Source organism: Schistocerca gregaria, chromosome 4 (genome assembly GCF_023897955.1).
Source record: "Schistocerca gregaria isolate iqSchGreg1 chromosome 4, iqSchGreg1.2, whole genome shotgun sequence".
Lineage (NCBI taxonomy): Eukaryota > Metazoa > Arthropoda > Insecta > Orthoptera > Acrididae > Schistocerca > Schistocerca gregaria.
Window position 1 is genome coordinate 533,527,214 of NC_064923.1, and position 24,123 is coordinate 533,551,336.

At 41.8% G+C, this 24,123-nt stretch overlaps 1 non-coding gene across 1 annotated transcript; it reads right to left on the reverse strand.

Annotated features, from left to right (window-relative positions):
• Positions 1–17,595: 17,595 nt before the first annotated feature.
• Trnas-cga (transfer RNA serine (anticodon CGA)) lies at positions 17,596–17,670 on the reverse strand. The gene has a single exon. It is a non-coding gene; the product is annotated as a tRNA-Ser (tRNA).
• Between the last annotated feature and the right edge of the window lie 6,453 nt (positions 17,671–24,123).

Genomic DNA, 24,123 nt, shown 5'->3' on the forward strand with positions numbered 1-24,123 from the left:
AAGGGTGTGGGATTTGAGAAAAGAACATGGGACTGTGGTCGCATTTTTAGGTATTATTTCTTCAGCTGTCCCTCCTGCAGTGGATCCTCTATGACGTATACAGGGTGTAATGGGTATAAGTGTGGATACTTTTTATAGATGACTGAGGAATTTGCACTAGAGAATAATACATCAGTGTTTTCATCATTTTCAGACCAATGATTATAGTTATTAGGAGTAACATATTTTTAGGTTGGTTAGTACCTTCAAGTACATGTAATAAGATCCAGTCGTTAATGCTTATGATCCAGTGGGCACCACATCAGGTTCTGAACTGAAGATATATGGTCTACATTTATAGGGGTAATCCACCTATTGCTGCAATTACGACTGTGCATACAAATATCAGGTAACAAATAATGTGAAATGCCTGAAGGAACAAACTTCGATGGAAGAAAATAAAGCCGACACCCTGATGTGAGTACGAAATAAAGTAACGCATAAAAATATCTGCACTTACATTCCCTACACCCTACCTGTCTGCTGAACATCTCATTACATTTCGAGCGACGATCTGTTGACTAGTCTTGTTCGGAATCCTTGTCATGTGGTGGGATGGGCACTTACATTGTAAGCAAGTTTTGAGGTTCTCAAAGCGGCGTTCAACGGCTTATCTGTATTAATTTACTTGCATAGGACTATGCCACTTGCCCATTCGCAGTTGTTTCGTAGGTTACATTAGTCTGACAATAAATGTTTCACTGTTGATTCATTCCTGTGTTTTTTTCGGTTATGCTCTCCGTCTACACAGTGGGGTACTGATTGACTCAAAGAATCTATTCAGGCTTCACTCGCACGTAGTCTCACATGCTACTTCATCACTTTGTTTTATTTTCTGCGTGCTACTAAGGTGTGACCTGATTACCACATTTGTTTGGACACTTTTAATGCCGATTAATTTTGTACAGTACTTGACCTGTTTTTCTTGTTTTTAGTAATCCTTGAAGATGGTATTTACATCCCGAAACCTGTATCATGTGAACGATGTTATCGAAATTAGCGATTTATCAGTTACAGGTTGTGCAGATTTATTCACCATGAAAAAATTTAGGAATAATTGAGGATGTCCCACAAGGAGTATAACATGATAGAGAAGCATTGTTTGAAGCCAATTGATTTCTTTCTCAAGTGAAAATCTAATTTGGAATCTTGTTTGATGTTCTGAGCCGAACTCTAGGTAAGTCATATTTCTTACAGTAGCGTGATTGAAATAGACTTTAATTACACAGTGATGTTCCCCAACGTACTGGGAAGTAAATGGAAGTCTTCTTTAAGTATCTCCAGCTACGAGAAAAAGTATCTAAATGGAGAAACGCATGTATTTTGTCTCTTGCACTATCACTAGAATTTATATCGGATCGCTAATCTCTCTTCGTGTGTCACAAGAGCTATTGGGTGGCCTGTTAGAAATACACTGCTTGAGTTATTGCGAACTGAGGGACTTCTATAGCAGATATACAGAATACGCAAACTATCTTTATAGTCTGAGCAACGCCGTCCGCCATCCGGTGTATAAATTCAGTTTACGACGATTCATTCGATCCAGTGGAAGTTGAAATTTATCGTTACTTAATAAATTGATCAAATCGCTGGAAAGCACAACGAACATTTGGATCAGTCAAAGGCAACGATTAAAGAATTTAAAAGATGTTACAAATGGTTCAAATGAATCTGAGCACTACGAGACTAAAGTTCTGAGGTCATCAGTCCCCTAGAACTTAGAACTACTTGAACCTAACCAACCTAAGGACATCACACACACATCCATGCCTGAAGCAGGATTCGAACCTGCGACCGTAGCGGTATCGCGGTTCCAGACTGTTGCGCCTAGAACCGCTCAGCCACTCTGGCCGGCAAAAGATGTTACTAATGAATATCAACGAAATCAAAAAATGTCATGTTGTCCTAATCTAGTGTCTCACGCTCAGAGAATTAAATTAGATTGGTAGACACTAAAAGTGGTAGAGGAATTTTTAATTTGGGACGGAAAATTAAACACGCATACGTTAACAGGATGTAAGATACGGACATTCAATACGAAAAATAGAATTTGTTTTGAAAATGAGAACTGTTTTAACCTCTAACACTATTTTAAGGAGAGATTAATAAAACTGCACAAGAGAGCCTAGTGAGTAGAGCTGCATCAAACTAGGCTTCAGAATTAAGGAAACAACATCGATATCTACATTATTAACTGTATTGATGATTATGTCTTCAGAACCATGTAGGCTTAACTCTTTCCATGTATCACTGACAATCATAGCTAACTACCTGCACCTCAGTCACCTAATAACGAGTAATTTGCCGCCTTGCTCAATAATGTCGACATGAACCTGTGACGAAAGGCACAAGACTCTCTGCGGAACGAATAAAATTATATTTAAATTTGTCTGTTCTCAATGTTAGTGCTGTTACTTTAATGACACAATACGCGATTTTCTCCCACGTCATTATTGAGCGAGTGACGACTCTGCTCTTTTCTACACACGGCAGCACTTCGTTACAAGTGCAATCTTGTTTTACACGTATCTGCGTTGTAATTTATGTTGACTACAATGAGACAACTGCGTGCTACGTTTGGCTTCAATGAATGAGCAGAGACACGCGATAATTAATCCAACGGTGTTGGTAGGCCGAATTAATTTGTTGATTCGCAATTTTACCGGCGCGTTTGAGGTGAAAACTGGTACAGTTCGGCTCTGTACTTGTCAAACCGTACCACCATTACGTTAAATAAACTAACTTTAGTTTCATCCAGGGTCAACTACTGTAAGATAAAAGCAATGAGACTACGACCCACATATTTCCTAAGGAAATTAATTTTATACCGTAAAGCAAGTTAGACAATATAGTGCATTCCAATTGTAATCTAACGGTGACTGCTAGCGTAATTCACAGGCAACGTCTTAGAAAACTTTAGTTAATGGTTTGTAGGTTACTGATGTTCTTTTAGGTGCATTATATTCAGTAGAAATGCAATTATGAGCGGTCAGCACACGAGTTGCAAATTAAAAGGGACTCACGAGCAAATATATCCGTGTTCCACAGCGGAATTACCTATCGCGCCATGACACGCCTCGAGGGTGCGCTTCAGGATCGGCTTAGATTGCCAACTTGGCAAACAGCAGTGTTTCGCCGTACTCTGACGGACTTTTACTGACGTGTATACTTATATACTTTCTCTTTCTTTTCCTTTAATATTAATATCGTCTACGTTCCTTAAAATATCTCAGTTTATTTCTATCTAACTTTTGTACACGTATATTTACCGCTGTTGTTTCCTGTAATTTCCGAAGTGGTGAAATTAATACTAGCGTAAATTGAGAGGAATTGTCGCTAATACGGAGGTGGGAAAAATGAAAGAAGAAGAGGCATGGCGTAGAATTTTGTGGACCTGGTACGTGAAACAATGAAGGTTTGAACCATGCAAGGAGTAGTAGCTAGTGTAGAACGTCTATAAAGGTTGAGTTAAGAACGGTTCCATATGATTAAGGCTGTCAATATTCTGGTTGTGATTTGTGAGCATCGAGTAGCTTACGCGTGATCTATTAATGACGGACTAATAATAGGGCTTTGTATCGAATTAACGTGGGGAATGATTGATCACTAGGTAATACTTTTTTGATGCCATAGCTCGTCAAATTTTTTAATGTGTTCTTTTTGTTTAGTAAAGTATGATGCCGCTGGAATTCTATATCCGGCATTGCAAGCAAACTGAAAACTGATTATTATACATATAGCTGTACACGCATACTGAGCAAATGAACTCCTGAGACCACATTCCATAGCACCAGTTATTAGGGCTTGTTCCCGCTCAATTCATGGATGAAGCGCAGGAAGAGGGTTGACTAAACGCTTTTGTACGGGCCTAATTAATTTAAACTTTCGTACGCGATTGCTGCAGGAGCGATACGTAGTGGGTTATAGTATATGTCTATATTGATCATATAATTTTGGTTCTTAAGACTTCCTAAGTAGGCTTTTGTGATAAAGTTTTCGAATATCTTCAATGATTTGCTTGTTCATTTCTTTCAGCATCTCCTTGGCGCTCTTGAAGTGTCAAATTGATCGCCATTCATGCCTTGTATTCGTTACATGTCACCATTCAGTGATTTTTGGCACGGGTCCCACGCAGTTTAGCATTATTTTAGGATGGGACGCCGGAGTTTTTCGCAGTCAGTCTCCTTTTGGTCGACTAGTATTTTCCTAATATTCTCCTAGTGAACGGTAGAGTGAGACCTGTTTTACCTACAGCTGAGCCCATGTCGTCATTTTGTTTAATATCACTGAAGAATTTTTCACCAACGTTTTTGCTAGAGTTGACAGAATCTAGCTGCGACTCATCGATATTTTTGTCATGGGATATTACGTTTTCCTCTTTAACCTAGTTGGTTTACACATTGAGAGAAAAGTGAAAATATTAGTCCAACCTGGACATTCCTTTGTATCCTGCCCCGAGATATTATGTACTTTTACGAAAAACCGTTTGATGCAAGTCTGTTTGTCGCTATAGAGTGTCGCTAAATACTTGAGCGTATATTACCATAAAATGAAGAACGTCGCCAAACCCCATGTTCAAATTTAGCAGAGGCCAAGATTGAATGACCATTCACGGTCTCTATAACTCACGAGGTAGGAGAGTTTTCATTGCATATACCTCTTGGGCATCGAGAAACATTACTAATAAAAGTGAACAAAGAGATGAATCAAGTGTGCACGACGAGAGCCAACGTACAGTTTAAAGAATACAATTTAAAGAATTCTTTCTACCTGGGCGGGGGGGGGGGGGGGGGTAACGAAGCCAAAACAAGAAAAAGGAACATGTACACTAAAAGTGAACGACAGCTGTATTGGAGAATGACGACAATTCACATACGGTTTAAAAGCTCCTTTCTTCTAAGAAACAAAAATAAACCAATAAACATACATTCCTAGTAAAAGTAGACAAAAGAAACAGTCAGGTATAAATGACTACACTGGACATGCGGTTTAAAGATTTCTTTCCCCTATTTTCAATAGCAAAGCACAAAAAAATACTTACATTTACACAAGTTAGGAGACGAAACGAAGTAGAGAGCTTATACTATTATTTGAGATTCTTGGAACACGTCTGTGTAAAACCAAACCAAGAAAAAGGAACATGTACACTAAAAGTGAACGACAGCTGTATTGGAGAATGACGACAATTCACATACGGTTTAAAAGCTCCTTTCTTCTAAGAAACAAAAATAAACCAATAAACATACATTCCTAGTAAAAGTAGACAAAAGAAACAGTCAGGTATAAATGACTACACTGGACATACGGTTTAAAGATTTCTTTCCCCTATTTTCAATAGCAAAGCACAAAAAAAACTTACATTTACACAAGTTAGGAGACGAAACGAAGTAGAGAGTTTATACTATTATTTGAGATTCCTGGAACAGGCCTGTGTAAAAGGCGATAACCAAAAGTAACTGTCACGATACCTTGTAGTAATTGATTCATTAAAAGATAAATTATTTAGGAACAACTAGTAAATTCACTAACGGTATATTTTGTAAATTTTCACATACATTCATAATGTGTATTTGAATGTCTATACACGTGTTGCGACTACAGTTTTTCCAACGAGGTAAAAAGAAATAGCGGGAGCAAGTCTGTAAGAAGTAAAACATTATCGAGACAGTTATTTCCAAAAATCTCCACTGACTGTCTGCTCATCGAAGGTGGTGGATCATCTATGCATGTTCCGTTTGTTTACCAGTCATACGTCAGATGTCATCAACAGGCAGTTCTAGAGTGTGGTTTTAGTGGGTGCGTGTATTTATATTATACATGGGCAATACTGTTGAGAAGTTGAGTACCAAGTGTAACAGTATACAAATTCAACTGCTCATAGAACCTTACAGGCAGATGTTGCATCCTCAACACAGATATCATGTAGACTGTAGTAGGAAGGCAATGGGCATTGAGAGCGAAAATTTACCTTGGCCTTTGTATTAGTACATCTCAGGGCAACCGCATGATATCTGCATTGACCACCTCATGATGTCATCAATGACCTTGCATGTATGACAACACAACGTGCTTCCATTCTCCCCTGCCACCACTTCGACTGTTAGCCTAGTTTTTTTTAGCGGCTGTTAAAATCAAACTGCCAATCAAAAGTATGTGAACGACCTGAATTTATAGCAGCATGTTCAAAACTCTGCGTTATTTAAGAAAAGTTTGTCAAATGCTGTACTTAAAATCATGCCTGATTAGAAAAGATGATAATCTCATATCACATGTGTGCTTGCGCGCGCGCGCGCGCCCACACACACACACACACACACACACACACACACACACACACTCACACGCACGCACCACATGCAGTGCCAAAGCAGGTCTTGAAGACGCAATGGTACTGACTAGCCGTAGCTGCACCGGATGCCGGTATGAAGGAGCATGTAGCCAACACACCGCTCTCCCAGCCGTTGTCAGTTTTTGTTTCGTGTGACACTACTTAACTTCGGTGATCTAACAGGAACTCTTACCACCACTGCGACAAAAGGACTGCTGTTTGACATTATGGACGAGAAAGAAATCATGAAGTGTAAGTAGCTACATCCATACAGTGGCCTCAATGTACAACCAGAACACATCCAGATAGCATCCTCAAGGAGTAACCTGAACTTAAATTGATGCTGAGCAACTATTTAAAACCTCTACTCCAGGCTCCACCATAGTAGGTTGTCATTTTGGTATCTTCGCTGAAGTTTTTTTTGTAGCATCTACTCCACTGATCTTGGATGTTGTGTGTATTGTCAACTAGGAGATGTCACATAATGTAGAGCCAGGTCCAACTTTTCTTTTAACAGGTTTGTACATAACATGTATTTCCTAAGCTACATACCTAATTTTTAACAATATCTCTCTCTTTGTCTCTCTCTCTCAACCAAATATGACAAGCTGCTATTGTAGGACATAGTAATCCGGTGTAGATGTTGTAAATATTTGCTAAGCATCTGTTTATGCTTAAGTTCAGTTTGCTCGTTGAGGCTACTGTCTGGATGTTGCAGCTTGCACTTCATGACTTCCGCCTCCTCTAAAATACACTCCTGGAAATGGAAAAAAGAACACATTGACACCGGTGTGTCAGACCCACCATAATTGCTCCGGACACTGCGAGAGGGCTGTACAAGCAATGATCACACGCACGGCACAGCGGACACACCAGGAAACGCGGTGTTGGCCGTTGAATGGCGCTAGCTGCACAGCATTTGTGCATCGCCGCCGTCAGTGTCAGACAGTTTGCCGTGGCATACGGAGCTCCATCGCAGTCTTTAACACTGGTAGCATGCCGCGACAGCGTGGACGTGAACCGTATGTGCAGTTGACGGACTTTGAGCGAGGGCATATAGTGGGCATGCGGGAGGCCGGGTGGACGTACCGCCGAATTGCTCAACACGTGGGGCGTGAGGTATCCACAGTACATCGATGTTGTCGCCAGTGGTCGGCGGAAGGTGCACGTGCCCATCGATCTGGGACCGGACCGCAGCAACGCACGGATGCACGCCAAGACTGTAGGATCCTACGCAGTGACGTAGGGGACCGCACCGCCACTTCCCAGCAAATTAGGGACACTGTTGCTCCTGGGGTATCGGCGAGGACCATTCGCAACCATCTCCATGAAGCTGGGCTACGGTACCGCACACCGTTAGGCCGTCTTCCGCTCACGCCCCAACATCGTGCATCCCGCCTCCAGTGGTGTCACGACAGGCGTGAATGGAGGGACGAATGGAGATGTGTCACCTTCAGCGATGAGAGTTGCTTCTGCCTTGGTGCCAATGATGGTCGTATGCGTGTTTGGCGCCGTGCAGGTGAGCGCCACAATCAGGACTGCATACAACCGAGGCACACAGGGCCAACACCCAGCATCATGGTGTGGGGAGCAATCTCCTACACTGGCCGTACACCTCTGGTGATCGTCGAGGGGACACTGAATAGTGCACGGTACATCCAAACCGTCATCGAACCCATCGTTCTACCATTCCTAGACCGGCAAAGGAACTTGCTGTTCCAACAGGACAATGCACATCCACATGTATCTCATGCCACCCAACGTGCTCTAGAAGCAAGATCTTTGGATCTGTCCCCCATTGAGCATGTTTGGGACTGGATGAGGCGTCGTCTCACGCGGTCTGCACGTCCGGCACGAACGCTGGTCCAACTGAGGCGCCAGGTGGAAATGGCATGGCAAGCCGTTCCACAGGACTACATCCAGCATCTCTACGATCGTCTCCATGGGAGAACAGCAGCCTGCATTGCTGCGAAAGGTGGATATACACTGTACTAGTGCCGACATTGTACATGCTCTGTTGCCTGTGTCTATGTGCCTCTGGTTCTGTCAGTGTGATCATGTGATGTATCTGACAACAAGAATGTGTCAATAAAGTTTCCCCTTCCTGGGACAATGAATTCACGGCGTTCTTATTTCAATTTCCAGGAGTGTATTAAAGAGCCTTATTTCGATTATGTATGCTAAATTCCTAAATCATCTTTAATGTTACACGAGGTGTGCGTACTGCATACTAAATACATCACTAACGATAACTGACGAATGTTCCCTCCTCCCTCCCCCCATTGTTCTCTGAACATTGGCTGTCCGATATATTTACACTCACACTCTGAACATTAATACAATAAATACCAGCATTACTATACAGGCAAACATGTCCACCATTTACTGTCCAAAACGTACCATGAGGGTGGGAGCAACATCCACACACCTCAAACATCTCCCTAGTCTACCGAATATGAAACTGGAGTTAGTGAATCTACAATAGTTCGTCTTGACAGCCCCATCGTGTAGCCTAGGAGGATACTACTCTTTGTTTCCCTTAATCCCTTTTGTTCAGATTTTTTTTTAACAAATCGTCGACAACCTGAGTGGAATGAGCTTTCTGCAGGATCATATACTTACTGATATGTAATTCTTTACCCGTAGCACTAAGACTCAACAGGGTTCGTTCCATCCGATGGAGCAATGAGCTAGTGGGAACCATTTATGACGTTTCTGTTTAACGAGACGTATCACTGTGGTTTGCGTCGCAGTCTGTCAATCAATCTAGCATGCCGTCGGTGACATTCCGCACGCTGGTTACTTATGTGGTAATCCACTTTTGAGGTTTTCAGAACGGAATTTTACTGCGTTTGTGCCTTCATTCTACTTATTTAAGCCTGGACACTTCGATATTTGCATTTTCCGTAGGTCACATTAGTCTGGCAATGAATGATGAATTATTGGTTCATTCCTGGTATTTTCGTTTTGGCTCCGTCTATCCAGTGTAGTACTGGTTGACTCAAACAGTCTCCTCAGGGCTCAGTAGCACGGAATGCCACATGCTGCTTGATCAGTTGGCGTGATTTCCTACATAGAGTGTACGATTATATCGTAGGCAATCAATGTATGACCTGATGTTCACATTTGCATCGATGCTTTTGGTGTTAATTAATCGTATACAGTATCCTTCCTAGTTTTCATTGCTTTTAGTAATCGCTGAAGGTGAGATTTACTTCCTGAAACGTGGATCACGTGTATGACTTTATCCCAATAAAGGATTTGACAGTGGAAACCTATACGAATTTCTTGGCCATAAAAAATATCTGTTATGGGCGCTACACTTTCTGTTATAGTCACGTACTAAAAATATCTAGTGCTCTTTACACCATGTTTGGTGATGTCTCGACATGCAACATTTGTAAATATCTGAATAAAGAGGAATGATATACCACTGAGTTTAGAACATGAAAATATACGAGTATTTATACTCATCTGCTCGCAACGTAAGAAAGAAAACAATCAAAATGAATTGTTCAGGATCCTCAAACGTGACACTTAGTAGGAAAGCATACCTTACTGCAGTATTTAACCTTCATCTAAGCCGAAATTGAAATCTAATTATATTTTGAAGCAGTTGTTTAATCGTAGTAATCGTAGTATTTATCTCCTTTAGTTTATTACTGACTGCAGAACTACGTGGGGGAAAGAATAAAAATAATTTTTTTGCGATGCTTTAGTATTCGTATCTGTTGATCTGTTGTAATAAAAGCGTCTGTCTTTCGCATACAGAGAGAACGAGAAACATGGTGGGGGGGAGGGGGGGGAGGAAATTCAGAGGGAGACAGAGCACTTTCTATTTATTGTAAACAGTCATTTATTTCTTGCGCATACTTTGGCGTTCTTGTGGTCAGAGATGTGCCCTGAGTTTCATTCCGTAAGGTAAATCACTGTCGAGCTAAGCACGATCTGTGGCCACTTGTCAAGTGGGATATCTTAGACGCTGGTAAACGACTTAAAGAAAGGGCTGCCGACGTAATTCGACGAGTTATTCCTGTGAGCACTAGGGTCGTGGACGCTGCCTGTTACAGAACTTACCGCCATCATTGTCGGCGTACTTTGGGAGTATGTTGCGCAGAGCGAGCTTTAATATGATATTAACGTCTGTAACAGAACATCTCACGTCAGAGTAATTACTGCTAACTACCTTATCAGCTAATCCCGAAACAGGTAATTAAAAATCTCTTGACTAAATGCGGCTTCTTCGGAGGCCACGTAGGTCTCAGCCACCGATCAGTTACATCAGTATTGTGTTAGTTCATTGCACAAGTATTTTGCATTGCAATGTTTTATGTGTTTCTCTGTGCCTGTAACGTTTCTCACATTAGCGTGCCAAGACATTGTGTTCGAGATTCTTTCCATGTTCCTTTATATTCGTCAAACTGTTTATACTGTGGTCGAATTTGCGACGCGGACGTGTCTGATGTATTCGTAACTTCTCGGAGCAGAAAATCTTGGAAAATTTGAGATTTGCCTAACCACAAGATGGCTAGGAAGCACTACATCATTTATCATATTACTTACTGATCAATGAGGCCACAACATGTACAAATTTTTCGATATCTTACAACATTCGAAGCTATGTTTACCAAAGTCTTTTTCGAGGTTCTTTTATAATTTGAACTGTGTGAATCCGTGGCCTTCCGGTCAGGTAAGCGGCGTATTATGAAGAGGAGCCTTGTAGCAATATCTGTACATTACATATCTTGTAATTTCTATTTTTTATTCGATTTTTGAATCCACACTAAGTGAAAGGAGACATCGCGACCTTTGGCTACAGATTTTGTTTGTTTCTGAACCATTTACTTGTGGGAGAACAATGTATGACGTGTGATGAAAATGTGGACCTTCCATTTAAATTAACTGGAATACAAACTGTTGTGTACGCGAACTGTGCAGTCGAATTATCCTCCTCTTGTGTCATTACCTCGTTATGAGGGCTTCTTTTCGCCCTTGTGCGCAGTTGACACTCTACTTTTTTCCAGACTTTCTGTCCAGTTATAATGCAATTATTATGTCGAGAGTTATTATTAGATAATCTGCACTGTTTTTGTTATGGCCTTCAGTCGACTGGCTTTATGAGATTCAAATGGTTCAAATGACTCTGAGCACTATGGGACTCAACAGCTGAGGCCATAAGTCCCATAGAACTAAGAACTACTTAAACCTAACCAACCTAAGGACATCTCACACATCCATGCCCGAGGCAACACTCGAACCTGCGACCGTTGCAGTCGCGCGGTTCCGGACTGAAGCGCCTAGAACCGCTCGGTCACCGTGGCCTGCTCTTTGTGAGCTCTTCATACTACCCTTTCTTGTGCAAGCCTTATCACCTACGAATTACTGCAACTCACGAATTACTCGTCTCTTGGTCTGCTTCTACAACATATCTCCCCCAACAGTTCTCTCTATTTCTAAATTGAGGATTCCTTGATTTCTCACAGTGTGACTTATTAACCGATCCCTCAGTTTAGTCAAGCTATGCCACTAAATTTCTTCCGTCATCCAGTACTTCCTCATTAGTTACTCGATCTACCCAACTAATCTTCAGCATTCTTCTACAACACCATATTGTTTCTCCTCCTCGTTTCACTTCCGGACAAGGCTACTCTAGAGACAAACACCTTCAGAAGAGACTTCCTAACAAAATTGTTTTCTTCTGCACACGCTTTTCCTTGCGACTGCCCTTCTGTGTTTCCTATCATCTCTACTTCGACCATAGTATGTTGGTTTAGTGCTCAAATAAGTCGTCAAAGTGGCGTCAACTCGAAAGACTTGCACCCGGCGAGCAGTCTACCCGGCGGGAGGCCCTAGTCACACGACACATACATTTACTGCTCAAACACCATAACACATCTATTACTTTTAGTGTCTCATTCCCTAATCTAATTCCCTAAGTACTACCTGGATTTGACTATGTTTCATCCACTTGGTTTGCTTCTGTCTATGCTCATTTAATATTCTTCTTTCAAGACACTTTATTCCGTTGAACTGTTCTTGCAAGTCGTTTGGCGATGACATTGTAATTCTGTCATAGCCAAATCCAAGCTTTTTACTTCTTTTGCCTGAAATTTATTTACCTTCCCTAATTTCTCCTTGCTTTCCTTCACAGGTCACTCAAAGTACAGATTAAATAACGTCGGTGTGGCCTGTAAACCCAACTCACTCCTTCTCAACAACTGTTTTTCTTTCATGCCATCTCGAATTCATCTACTTCCTCTTCAGATTTTTTAATATTGCCTTGAGGTCCATATCCCTTGTATAACCTCTGTATCTTGCTTCTCGGTAGCACTGGAAGATGTGGGCGACCAGGAAAAAGTTAGTAAATTACATCATCACTGGTAGCAAAATATAGCAGCGTAATGCTTTTTTCCACATTTATGATCCGCTATGAAGCGCCCTGCGATGGTTACTTACGTAATTGTAGAGCAGACACTAGGGTTGTCTTCATTTCAGTCCCATACGTTACTCTTTTGTGCGTTTTGGCATAAATAACACTAAATTAAATCTGATGCTCTTAAATAGTCATTATACTCAGATGCATATTCATTATAGTCCTTCGCTTTTGTACATTCATTATAAGACCGCTGTTTCTCCATACCCAACATTAGTCGCTTGTGCATAAATAACTAATATTACACATGTGCTTTTGTAGTATCAGTAAAAAGCGTTTCTGTATATTCAGCGTTAGTTAGATGTGCCTGCAAATTCGTAAGTTGCAGGTCACCTTCATAGTAGATTGAAGCAAAATCCAGTTGCTGAATAATACGAAGTATACGGGAAGGTACGAAACAAAGCGAACCAGGATTTAACATGACTTCTCCGTTGTATGAAGCGTGTCTAATTCTCCAGCACCGTGGAAATAACCGCCCAGGCTGGGCATAGGAACGGCAAAAACCTTACACTGTTACTGAAGACTCTGCCAACGAATTAAACGATGTTCTACGAACAGCTGTCAGTTATAAAGTTACGATAAACTGCACTGTGAAAAACTTTCGTTGTAGATTTGTAAATTAATAATATTTTCTACATTTTTAGACGTGTTATGATGTAGCGTTATAACTGGCCGTCGTAAACCATACGCGAGACTGGCGTACTATCTCACTGTCTAAGTGCAAACTATTTATGTTACAGAAAAATTGAGGACATTTTTCTAGGAAATAATAAGTAGTTGAATTTTGTACTGGGTACATTTCCTCTGGAGGACACCAGCTATTAGTAGTTCAAGAAAAACAAGTAAAAGTGACATCCAAACGCAAATTCACAGCCACACATCTCTCGCCAGTCACGCTTTTTGTACATAGGTAGGAGACCGTGCTATGAACAACATGTTGTTCATGGCACTCCATTCTACCACTGAATACAATCTGCCGACTACACGAACTGTTCTCGATATTCGACGCTTTTCTTGGCCTCTGTTGATTGGGATATTACCCATTCACCATAGTTCGCTGTTTCATTAGCACTTTTAATTTATAGGTGTCAGTTATGGTAATGAAAAAAAGAGTTTTGTAAACATTACACGAAAACTAGTTAAATTGACAATACGATCCTAATTCCCTTAGAGGCTCAGTACTTTCGCAGACAGAGGGCCTGACGAATAAAACGATGAATTCATTTCACGCTGTTCTGATTCTGAAAATTGTTATGTAAAATTTGCGCAAATGTAAATTTTGCAGTTTGTAAGTGTTTGATTAGACCGGTGGCATAGTAAGGCCAGTCAATGAAGGCCAAAGAAACTCGAATATTGGGAAAAAAATGGAAATGAGCGTACGGCATCGTCGGCCTGGAGGCTCCTATTCGGGGAATTTCGGCCACCAAGTGGAAGTCTTATTTCAATCGACGTCTCATTGGGCAACTGCTGGGAGGAGAGCACGTTACCACCCAGCTACGCAAGCAGATTGGAATATTGGGAGCTGTACGTTAGTTGGAAACTTTTGTACAGTGGTAGAAAGGAGTACCAGGATAACATACTAGAAATCCTGACCATCGGGATCTCAATGTCGGAACGGTGTTAAGTTTGAAAGCAGGTTTTGCAAGTTTCTCTTGAATAACTCGAAAACTACGGCGTCTATCGGAAATATATCCTGGTACCAAATTTCATTAGCTTAAAAAGATCTGTAGAACTAATAGTTTGCGCGTAATAGATAGGGTGCACAAAATAAGTGAACCAGCTCACTTAGATGATGAGACTGAACACCTTTGAGCGACCTTCAAGAAGAGTGGGTATTCCAATAGAGAGATAAATCGTATTCTACGCCCTAGACTGACAACCAGGATGGACGAGGATTGAAACCTATCCAAGTGGAAAGTGTTCTTACCATTTATCAGTAAGGTCACTGATCGCACTGGAAATTTTTTAAGCAAGTACGATGTGAAAATTGTCTTCACACCCACCACGAAAATAAAAGAATGTTTAAGATCCGCAAAAGATAATAGACATCCTCTAGCTACACCAGGTGTCTACAAAATTCCGTGCAGTTGTGGAAAGGTCTATATAGTTACAACAAGAAGAAGCGTCAACATCAATCTGGGTGAACATAAAAGGAACTGCCACCTCAGACATTTCGATCAATCTGCTGTAGCGGATCATGTGTTTCAGGAAGGTGATCATGAAATAATGTTTAGTGAGACGACGGTCATAGCAAAGACGTAGCATTCTTATGCACGAATGTACAGAGAGGCTATTGAGATTGCCAGACACTGCAATAATTTTAATAGAAAAGATGAAGGCATTAAGCTGGATAAGATATGAATTTCAACATTGCAGCAACAGCGTGACAATCGATTAATTTCAATTGAGAAAGTTGGCATTATCAGAGATTATAGCACAGCCGACGTCACGTGATTTACAGCGGCTCCCTCTGGGTGGCTTATATATACGGCGCTCACTCGCGTTCTTGTTGCAATGCGTCGCTTGTCGTTGGAGGATGCCTTCCACAGTCGAAGGTGAAACGTCAGGGGAGAGTTTTCTGTATGGACCACGGCATCCTAGCCCGGAAGTGTTAAGTGATGAAACAGATAGTTGAATGCTGAAGTCATGTTTACGTACTTATCACTCAATCCAGTCAGTCACTGTCCAAGATGAAACAGTAGGAAATGAGGAGGATGCAGGAAGTAGAACTGTTGGCAACCGAAATACAGATTGCATCTGTTACAAGAAGAACGTGTGAAAATCTTGTATCAGGAAAGACTTAATCCAAAATTGTATGCAGTGGAGGAGGACTGGATTTCTAATGAGCTATACTGTTCCCTAAAAGAGTTAGTTATGGAAGCAGTGTAGGAGGCCATGTGATGGGAAAGAGAGAGAAGATAAGAACTGAATGGATGACCACGGAGGTGTTCCATGTAGTTGAGAAAAAGTAGCTATATTATATATAGTTAAACCCTGGGAGTGAAGAGGACTGGAGTACGTACAAGCTGTACAAAAAGACAGCTAAGAAATAACATCAAAGTATAAGGAAGAAGAATGCGAAAGACTTTGTGGGTAAATAGTGCAGTCGTTTGGATATTGGAGATCGGCAGAGCCGTGGAGGATGAGAAGAGAAATGAAAATGTCTGGCAATCTCACACCCACAATGCAGCTTATACTTACCGGACAGTGGAAACACCACTTAAGAAGAACTACTGGTAGAAAATAACAAGAAACCACCTGATAGAAGTCTACAATAAGAGCAGTACATGAGGTAACATAGAATCTGCACTAGAGGAAGAAGTAAAACAGATGTTGACAAACATATGAAAAGGAAAGGCACGTGTACTGGGAGGATTTGTGGTGGAATTGTGGAAATATGGGCAGGCCCCTTCATATGATGAATCTTGTGAGTAAATTGTTAAACTGTTGGGGCAGAGGAAGTAGCATGGGAATGGTGTATATTATGGGTCTCTACTATCTACAAAAATGGAAATAAGAAGCACCCAAATACTTACAGGTTAATTAGTCTTGTCTTCTTCCAGCATACTTTTTAGTCCTCTACTGAAAAACAGGTTACAGAAAGAGATTGAGTCAAAGATGGGAGATGAACAGGTAGGTTTTACAGTTGTATGATCTATGGCTCATGGTTTTAGCTTTGGACAAGTAAGTGAGAAAGGTAATTTTAGCGGCCAGAAAGTAAACAACATATTTGTGAATTTTGAAAAAGCGTTTGACTGTGTATCTATCCACGGACTATGGGACGCAGTGGAGTATATACATGTAGAGGCACAACAGATATCTCAAATTCAAAGAACATACAACCAATCGTACACACCAGTCAGAGAAGGAAGAAAGTTGAGTGAGATATTGCAGACATAGAAAGGAATTTGATGGGGCAGCAGTTTCTCGCCGACGCTGTTTGAAACATATATATAGTATATATTGGAACGACGGAATCAGTCATGCGGAGGTATGTGTTTTCGTTTCGAGATTGGTACCATGTACTCATTATTTGTTAACGATCACATACTGATACCGCAATTAGAACTAAACTAAACTACGCCCGAACAGGCGATGAAGGCCCGACAGAACCGATCGACCGCCGTGTCATCCTCAGCCCACAGGCACCACTAGATGCAAACATGGATAGGAATGCAGTCAGCACACAGCTTTCCCGGCCGTATGTCAGTTTAAGAGACCGGAGTAGCTACTTGATTGAGAATATCAGCTCCGGTCTTAGTTTGCCTCACAAGAGCTTAGTGCACCCCACTTGCCAACAGCGCTCTGGAGACCGGGTGGTCATTTATGCAAATGCTAGCACCGCCCGACAGCGCTCAACTTCGGTGATCTAACAGGAAATGCTGCGGTAAGGCCGTTGGCATCACAGGTACAGAGGATGGAAAGTATATGATAAAGAAGTTATCGGAAAAATTTGAAGAAAGCCGACATAAAATATATGAGTAATGTGACGTGGGACACACGTGCAAGTGAACTTAAACTCAATGAAGACAAGGCAATAATTTTCAGTGAAACACAAACTCTGGCTTGTAATTTCCAACAGATTTTACTTAACAATTGTCAGACTACAGCAAACTGTTGTTACCCCAGAATAATATGCATAAGTGCCCTAGAATTTGAAACATTACTAAACAGACGAAATGTCTACGGGCGTCAAAGTCAACCCCAAACAGTAAAAAGTTTTTAAAACCCTCTTTACATGAATCTTAAGTACTATACAAACAATAAATGAAACTTCCTGGCAGATTAAAACTGTGTGCCCGACCGAGACTCGAACTCGGGACCTTTGCCTTTCGCGGGCAAGTGCTCTACCAACTGAGCTACCGAAGCACGACTCACGCCCGGTACTCACAGCTTTACTTCTGCCAGTATCCGTCTCCTACCTTCCAAACTTTACAGAAGCTCTTCTGCGAGACATGCAGAACTAGCACTCCTGAAAGAAAGGATACTGAGGAGACATGGCTTAGCCACAGCCTGGGGGATGTTTCCAGAATGAGATTTTCACTCTGCAACGGAGTGTGCAGAACTAGCACTTGCGAAAGGCAAAGGTCCCGAGTTCGAGTCTCGGTCGGGCACACAGTTTTAATCTGCCAGGAAGTTTCATATCAGCGCACGCTCCGCTGCAGAGTGAAAATCTCATTCTGGAAACAATAAATGGTTTACTCCGAGGAACTCTTTACTGCGAAGAACTCCCACAGAAACAGGACACCGTTTAAGGTATAACAACAGAAACAACTTACAATTTCTGTATTTCTCTTTCTGAATATGGTACTAAGAACCCAATACAAAGAAAGGCATCTTTTAGGCATTACAAAATTTCTGTCACAAGTAATGGTGCATCAGAGTTACCCGGAAACCACAACTCAGATTGAGCCTGACTGAAACCTGAAAGGAACGATGAAGAAGGAAACACGGACGCCTCGTCGTCACCAGGAACAAATAACAAAATAATCAACTTAAATTTGGAGAAGAAGTTGATTCTACTGATAAACACAGCTACCGAGCTGTCGGTTACAGTTCAAACTGGCCACCGCCAAGGCAGCTTCAACGAACGACTCGCGCCGCTGATTATACCACTGAAGCAACAAGAAAAAACACCACAATTGGGCAGTTTCCAGAGTAACACAATCCTTAAAACGTTAGGAAAATTTCAAAAGAGATTTACGGCCACAAGGGACCCACAAGCCATTCACATTCAGGACTAACCACTTTAAATATCTACACTACTTTGTTGTTAATAATATCTGCAAATAGGCTTATTACTCCCAGAACAGGAAGTGATGATATACTCAAATATATAAGACGCTGGTCACAGTGCTAAATACGTACTCGTAACGTAACTCATAACAGATCCGATTCGTTATATGTATTTTATAAACACATATTCAATGATTAAAATACGACAGGACAGTAGCACACAATAAATTTTTCATCATTAAGCCCGAGACCTGAATGTCAAGCGAAGGTAGGATTCTGTCACGATTGTGGTCGGGGCCGTAGTCAGTTACTATTGGTTGCCATTTACAGTTACACACATTTAGTTTTAAAACAGTAATTTTAAAAAAGGCCACTCGCTGTTAATGAAGGAATAACAACTGTGTAAATAACATTGTTTTTAGTGCGTTACAATTTAGCAATCGCCATAAAATACAGATACAGATAATGGTAGAAAAAGAAAAAGAAAATAAGTGACTGTGATCACGGGTGAAGGCCTTACACACCAAGAACGGCAATAAATTAAAAATGTTTAAAAACTCGCTGTAATTTACAACTTACAGGTATTGACGTATTAAAAGGTAAGTGGCCACAAACACATCACAAGGTATCAGACGCCAGGAATGGCAGTAGATAAGGTTGTACGATTTACTGCTAAAATACAAATATCGAGTTATTTTTTTCAAAACAAATTACCACAATTGCGACTGAAGACCTTACACGCCAGGAACGTCAATTATACAAGAATATTTCGAAACCTTCTGTGAAACAGCAAATACAAGCATAGGTTAATTAAAAGATGCAACAACCGAACATCTAACGGTTGAAATAAGATGGTGGTGACCTTATAACAAGACCCTTACACTGCCAGATTTATTCCAGAAGGCTACCGGAACTATTATCTAGACATACATAACATTTAATGTACGCATTACAAGGTATGGTAACAAATAATATAATAATAAAACAGAAGGACCAATCACAGACTGGGGTCACAGGAATGGACCTCTGAGAATGTTCGGTAACAAACACTTTCGCGAACTATTAGATAGGTAGCAAAGAGTAGCATTCACTTCACAAGACGGTAAGTGGGACCGATAACCAAAATGCAACGATGGAACAATACGCCAGAGCCGGAACCAACGGTCAGCACTACGTCCTCAGAATACTGTGTTTAGAGCGCCCGGAACGAGAGAGGATGCACTACCAGATTTCCGTCAGTTTCCACAAACCCGAAAATCGGAACAAACATATCACCCTACAGAAAACCAGACAAACTAACAGTAAGTAAACCCGCACTCGATTTGCGTGCGAGGCGAAATCGGAATTTAACCAACAAGAATCAGCAACCACACGTCATTGCGGAAACAATCGCGAAGCAAGCCAAAACCAAGTACCAGATGAATGAGATCAAATTCATTAGGCACACAAACGCAGCCGGCCGGAGTGGCCTTGCGGTTCTAGGCGCTTCAGTCTGGAACAGCGTGACTGCTACGGTCGCAGGTTCGAATCCTGACTCGGACATGGATGTGAGTGATGTCCTTAGATTAATTAGGTTTAAGTAGTTCTAAGTTGTAGAGAACTGATGGCCTCAGAAGTTAAGTCCCATAGTGCTCCGAGCCATCTGAACCAATTGAACAGTAGGTTTTTCAAGTACTAAGCAGTACGCAGATCCACCAAACTGCACGTGACGGCGCGATGACAAACTGTCACAACATCACATCCGTACTTGACTGGGCCCTCACGGATGACTGACTCCGCTCCACTTGGGTTGAAATGCACTTATCTTAAAGCTTTTTGGATCCGGTTTAGGAAGAGGTCGTGCACCTTCGTGACCACAGTCCTTCCATCCAGCAGTCCATGTGTGCCGCAAGCGGTCCCGACGTGTTCTCCACTCCGCGGACCTTGCTGCTCCTGAGTCGCCAACCGAACTGCCACACTCACACGATACAGTCAACAACGACGTCACCCCAATGATAGAGCAACAGTTACTACATATTAATAACTGCTGATGCTGCCACTAACGGACAGGTAACGCTTGCGAAACGATTGGTGTTAGTCAAGACGAGAAGAAGACGAACAACCGCAACCATGCCAACTAAAGGATGCGGTCTGACCTCTAACAGAGGGCGGAAACCTACAAAAACGACCAACGCGAGCCGCAGCACGACTCAAACCCCTTGCTTGTTTACCTCTGATCACATTATCTAAATACCAGCAGAAAGCCAGAAAATCAGATCTGAGGTTATTTTTGAGTGCATAGACACGCACTTTGATATACACTTCTTGCCAGTATCTCAAGTGCGTCCGAAACAGGCAAGCCTCATTCACACATATAACCAGCGTTCAATAAGTTGTGCACCGGTGGTCAATACGAAACAGGTAAAATGGGCGTCCAAACATTGGGAGAGGCGTTAACGGCAACAGCACGAAATTCAATATACATATACTCAGCAGGACTTTAAGAATCTAAATAATCCCCACCGCTTGATTCTGCAGGTTATCTCGTTGCAGGCTGATACATTCCAAAGCCACCTTCACACATTCACATCGTTTAGCAGTACAGACGAGACCATCGCTATGTCATAGGACGCAGTACACACATTCACATCGTTTAGCAGTACAGACGAGACCATCGCTGTGTCATAGGACGCAGAACACACTCGCTGACCTCACGCACGTCTCTGTCCGCAACCTTACTGCCCACGTGACAGAAAGAGGCACAGCATGCGCAAAGAACGACCGCCGACAACCAGACTGCATACCGGAGCGTGAACCATCCGACCTAAACCAACCCTCTCCCCACAGCGTCGAGCGCTTAAACAGGGGAAAATCGAATAAGGAGGAACACCGCTGCCACATGATACAGAGTCGATCGCACGGAGCTTAAATGAATACAGAGAAGCGACTGGCGCCAGTAGAACAGAATATCTAGTAATGAGAAGAGGTGGAAGTGATATAGTACAGCCACAACGGACTATTAAAGCTATGAAGAAGTTTAAATTCGTAGGAACATTATCGAATCCTCGGGAACTATGAAACAGTTGTGGAACGCAAGTTCCAGCAGGCAAGAAGAGCTATTAAAATCTTAAATGGAGTCCTGTGGATCTGGACAATATCGAAAGGAACAAATAAAATTATTCTGCGAACAGTAGTGGGAGGTATACTAAATTACCGTGCGGAAGGATGAACAGCGAGGGGAGTGGCAGAGAAGCAGAGTACAGGCAGTACAGATGGGTGAAATAAGGAGGGCAGATAGGATATCCTGGACAGAGCGGACAAGAAACAAGGATATTAACAAGATAGTGGTTATGGACTACCAGTCAAGCAAAGTAATGAGGATAGAGCTATTCAATGGTATGGCCATTTACTGTGAACGGAGCAGTGACCATGGCCAAAAGCAATCTTGGAATAGTCAACGCGAGGACGTGGGAAGCGTGGAGAACCGAGATTAACATGGAGAGTGGGAGTAATTGGAATGATGAGGAAGAGTGATCTGAAAGAGGAGGACTGACATGCTCGTAAGAGCTGTCGAATGGGAATACAGGGCAACTGCTGAAGAGTCGAGAAACCCTTAACAATAGGCTTTAATTCATGCGTCAGCGAGATGGCACGATAGCGTTAGAGATGTGACATTCCGTTTCCTCTTTGATGACGACCGTGCATATTCCCCTAAATGACTTTTACGTTATCGGATGTCTGCTTTAGTTTCTTTATGCAGACCTTATGAACTTTGTTGCTACACTGCAAAACTGGATCTAGTAAAACTGGAGTGAACTGTTAAACACGGGCATGAAACAGTTACTTTTGTATAGTAGGAACATGGGGTGTGGAACGGAGGTGACAGAGGTTGTGGGGTTGCAAATATATCTTTGTAGAGTACACAGTTAATTATCAGTAAATACAGTGAAAACAGTTCCAAACAAAAAGGAAAGTATTTTATTAAATATGAGCACACTTATCATAAAAAACTTAAATGTAACTTATTTAAAGACATTCGCAATCAATTCAACAAAAGCTTTTCTGAGGGAACAACTAATATCCACTATTTAAATAACAGTATAATAAAATTGTAGTTCAAACCTACATACAGTATCAGGCAGATAATTGACTTGTATCCTGAATGTTTCCAAATACTCAAAACAAAAACAAAATGAAAGCAATGAAATCATAATCTGAATCCTTAACATAGTCTTCACTATTAAAATTTAAATTACAGGAAAGAACTTAAGTCCCAGGTGCTGGAGCAAACTTAAGCACGCATGCAGTATTTTCTGGAAACAATATGTCTTACAAGAACTGCCTGAAATATTGTCGGAGAGGATGCTAATAACAAAACTGAAACAGCTACACATAAAATCAGTCAAAAGTAGTGTAATAATTTGGTCAATTTAATAACGCATCTCGGTCAATGCAAGCAATGTTGCACCAGGCCTTATGAGTAGAGTAAAAAGTTGACACTATTCCTTGGGGAGTCCTGTGTGCTGGCACTCTGCACAGAACGGCGCCGCCACCACTGCTTTCTAGGAAAGGACTTCTCGAACACGAAATCAGTGTCCGCTGGCCCATCTGCATACATTCTGGGCCTCGATCTGTGCGTCGTCTGCCGTCAGCCGACAATTTCCCTCCCAGCCATACTCCCCAGTTCCTCATTCCCCGACAGACTACTTCGCCGTTGCCGCGGTCACTTACATGTTGAAACCGGTGGTCCGGTGACGGCTCCTTCCATGCTCTAGCTACAGCGAGGAAACACTCTCAGCATGGAGACAACCGCTGAGCAGGTCGGGAAATTAATCGAGCTAAACATGGAAAAATTTGCTTCACATGATTGTTAACAGTAAGTGTGAGTACCTCCTCTTCAGAAAATAAAATGCCAACCAGTTACCAAAAGTTGATTTATTTAAACTTGACCTAGGTTACGATATTACTATGAGTATATTCTTCAGAAATACTGTAGGCCTAAAAAGACGAAAAATAATTTGCGATGTAAAGTAACTAAAATTCCCAACTGGGCAATGAAATAATTACTTACTTTGATTGCATTAAAATAGGTCACATGCATCAAGAAGTAACCAGCTCCACACCCCTGCAGTGACTGCAGTGAGAATAATTACAACGGACTTTTCAATTCATTATTGCATTGTTGCAGTTTTTCCGCCACCATGATACACGCACAATTGTTTCTGATAAGTGCAGCACCACGAAGGAGACGAGAGATGGCAATGAAATAATTTATGTCATGGATTAGGGATATGACAATGGACAAACTATTAGAATTACCCAACCGTACGTGGCTTCAACCGTGAGAATTCAATACGGTGGAAGAGCACCACGAGCTGCATTCATAGCCTCTAGACGTCGTGGCATGGAGCCAATGAGGGTATTTATACGCTGCAGAGGAACACATTGCCACACAGTTTGTGGGCGCGTCCAGAGAGCAACATCTGAGGTTGCTGGAGGACCAGAACGAACAAGTTGCTGACCGAACATATCCTAGAAGTGTTCGAAGGGTGACATGCCAAGTGACCGTACAAGCCATGGAAGGAGCAGTACCCCTCATTCTTCGAAG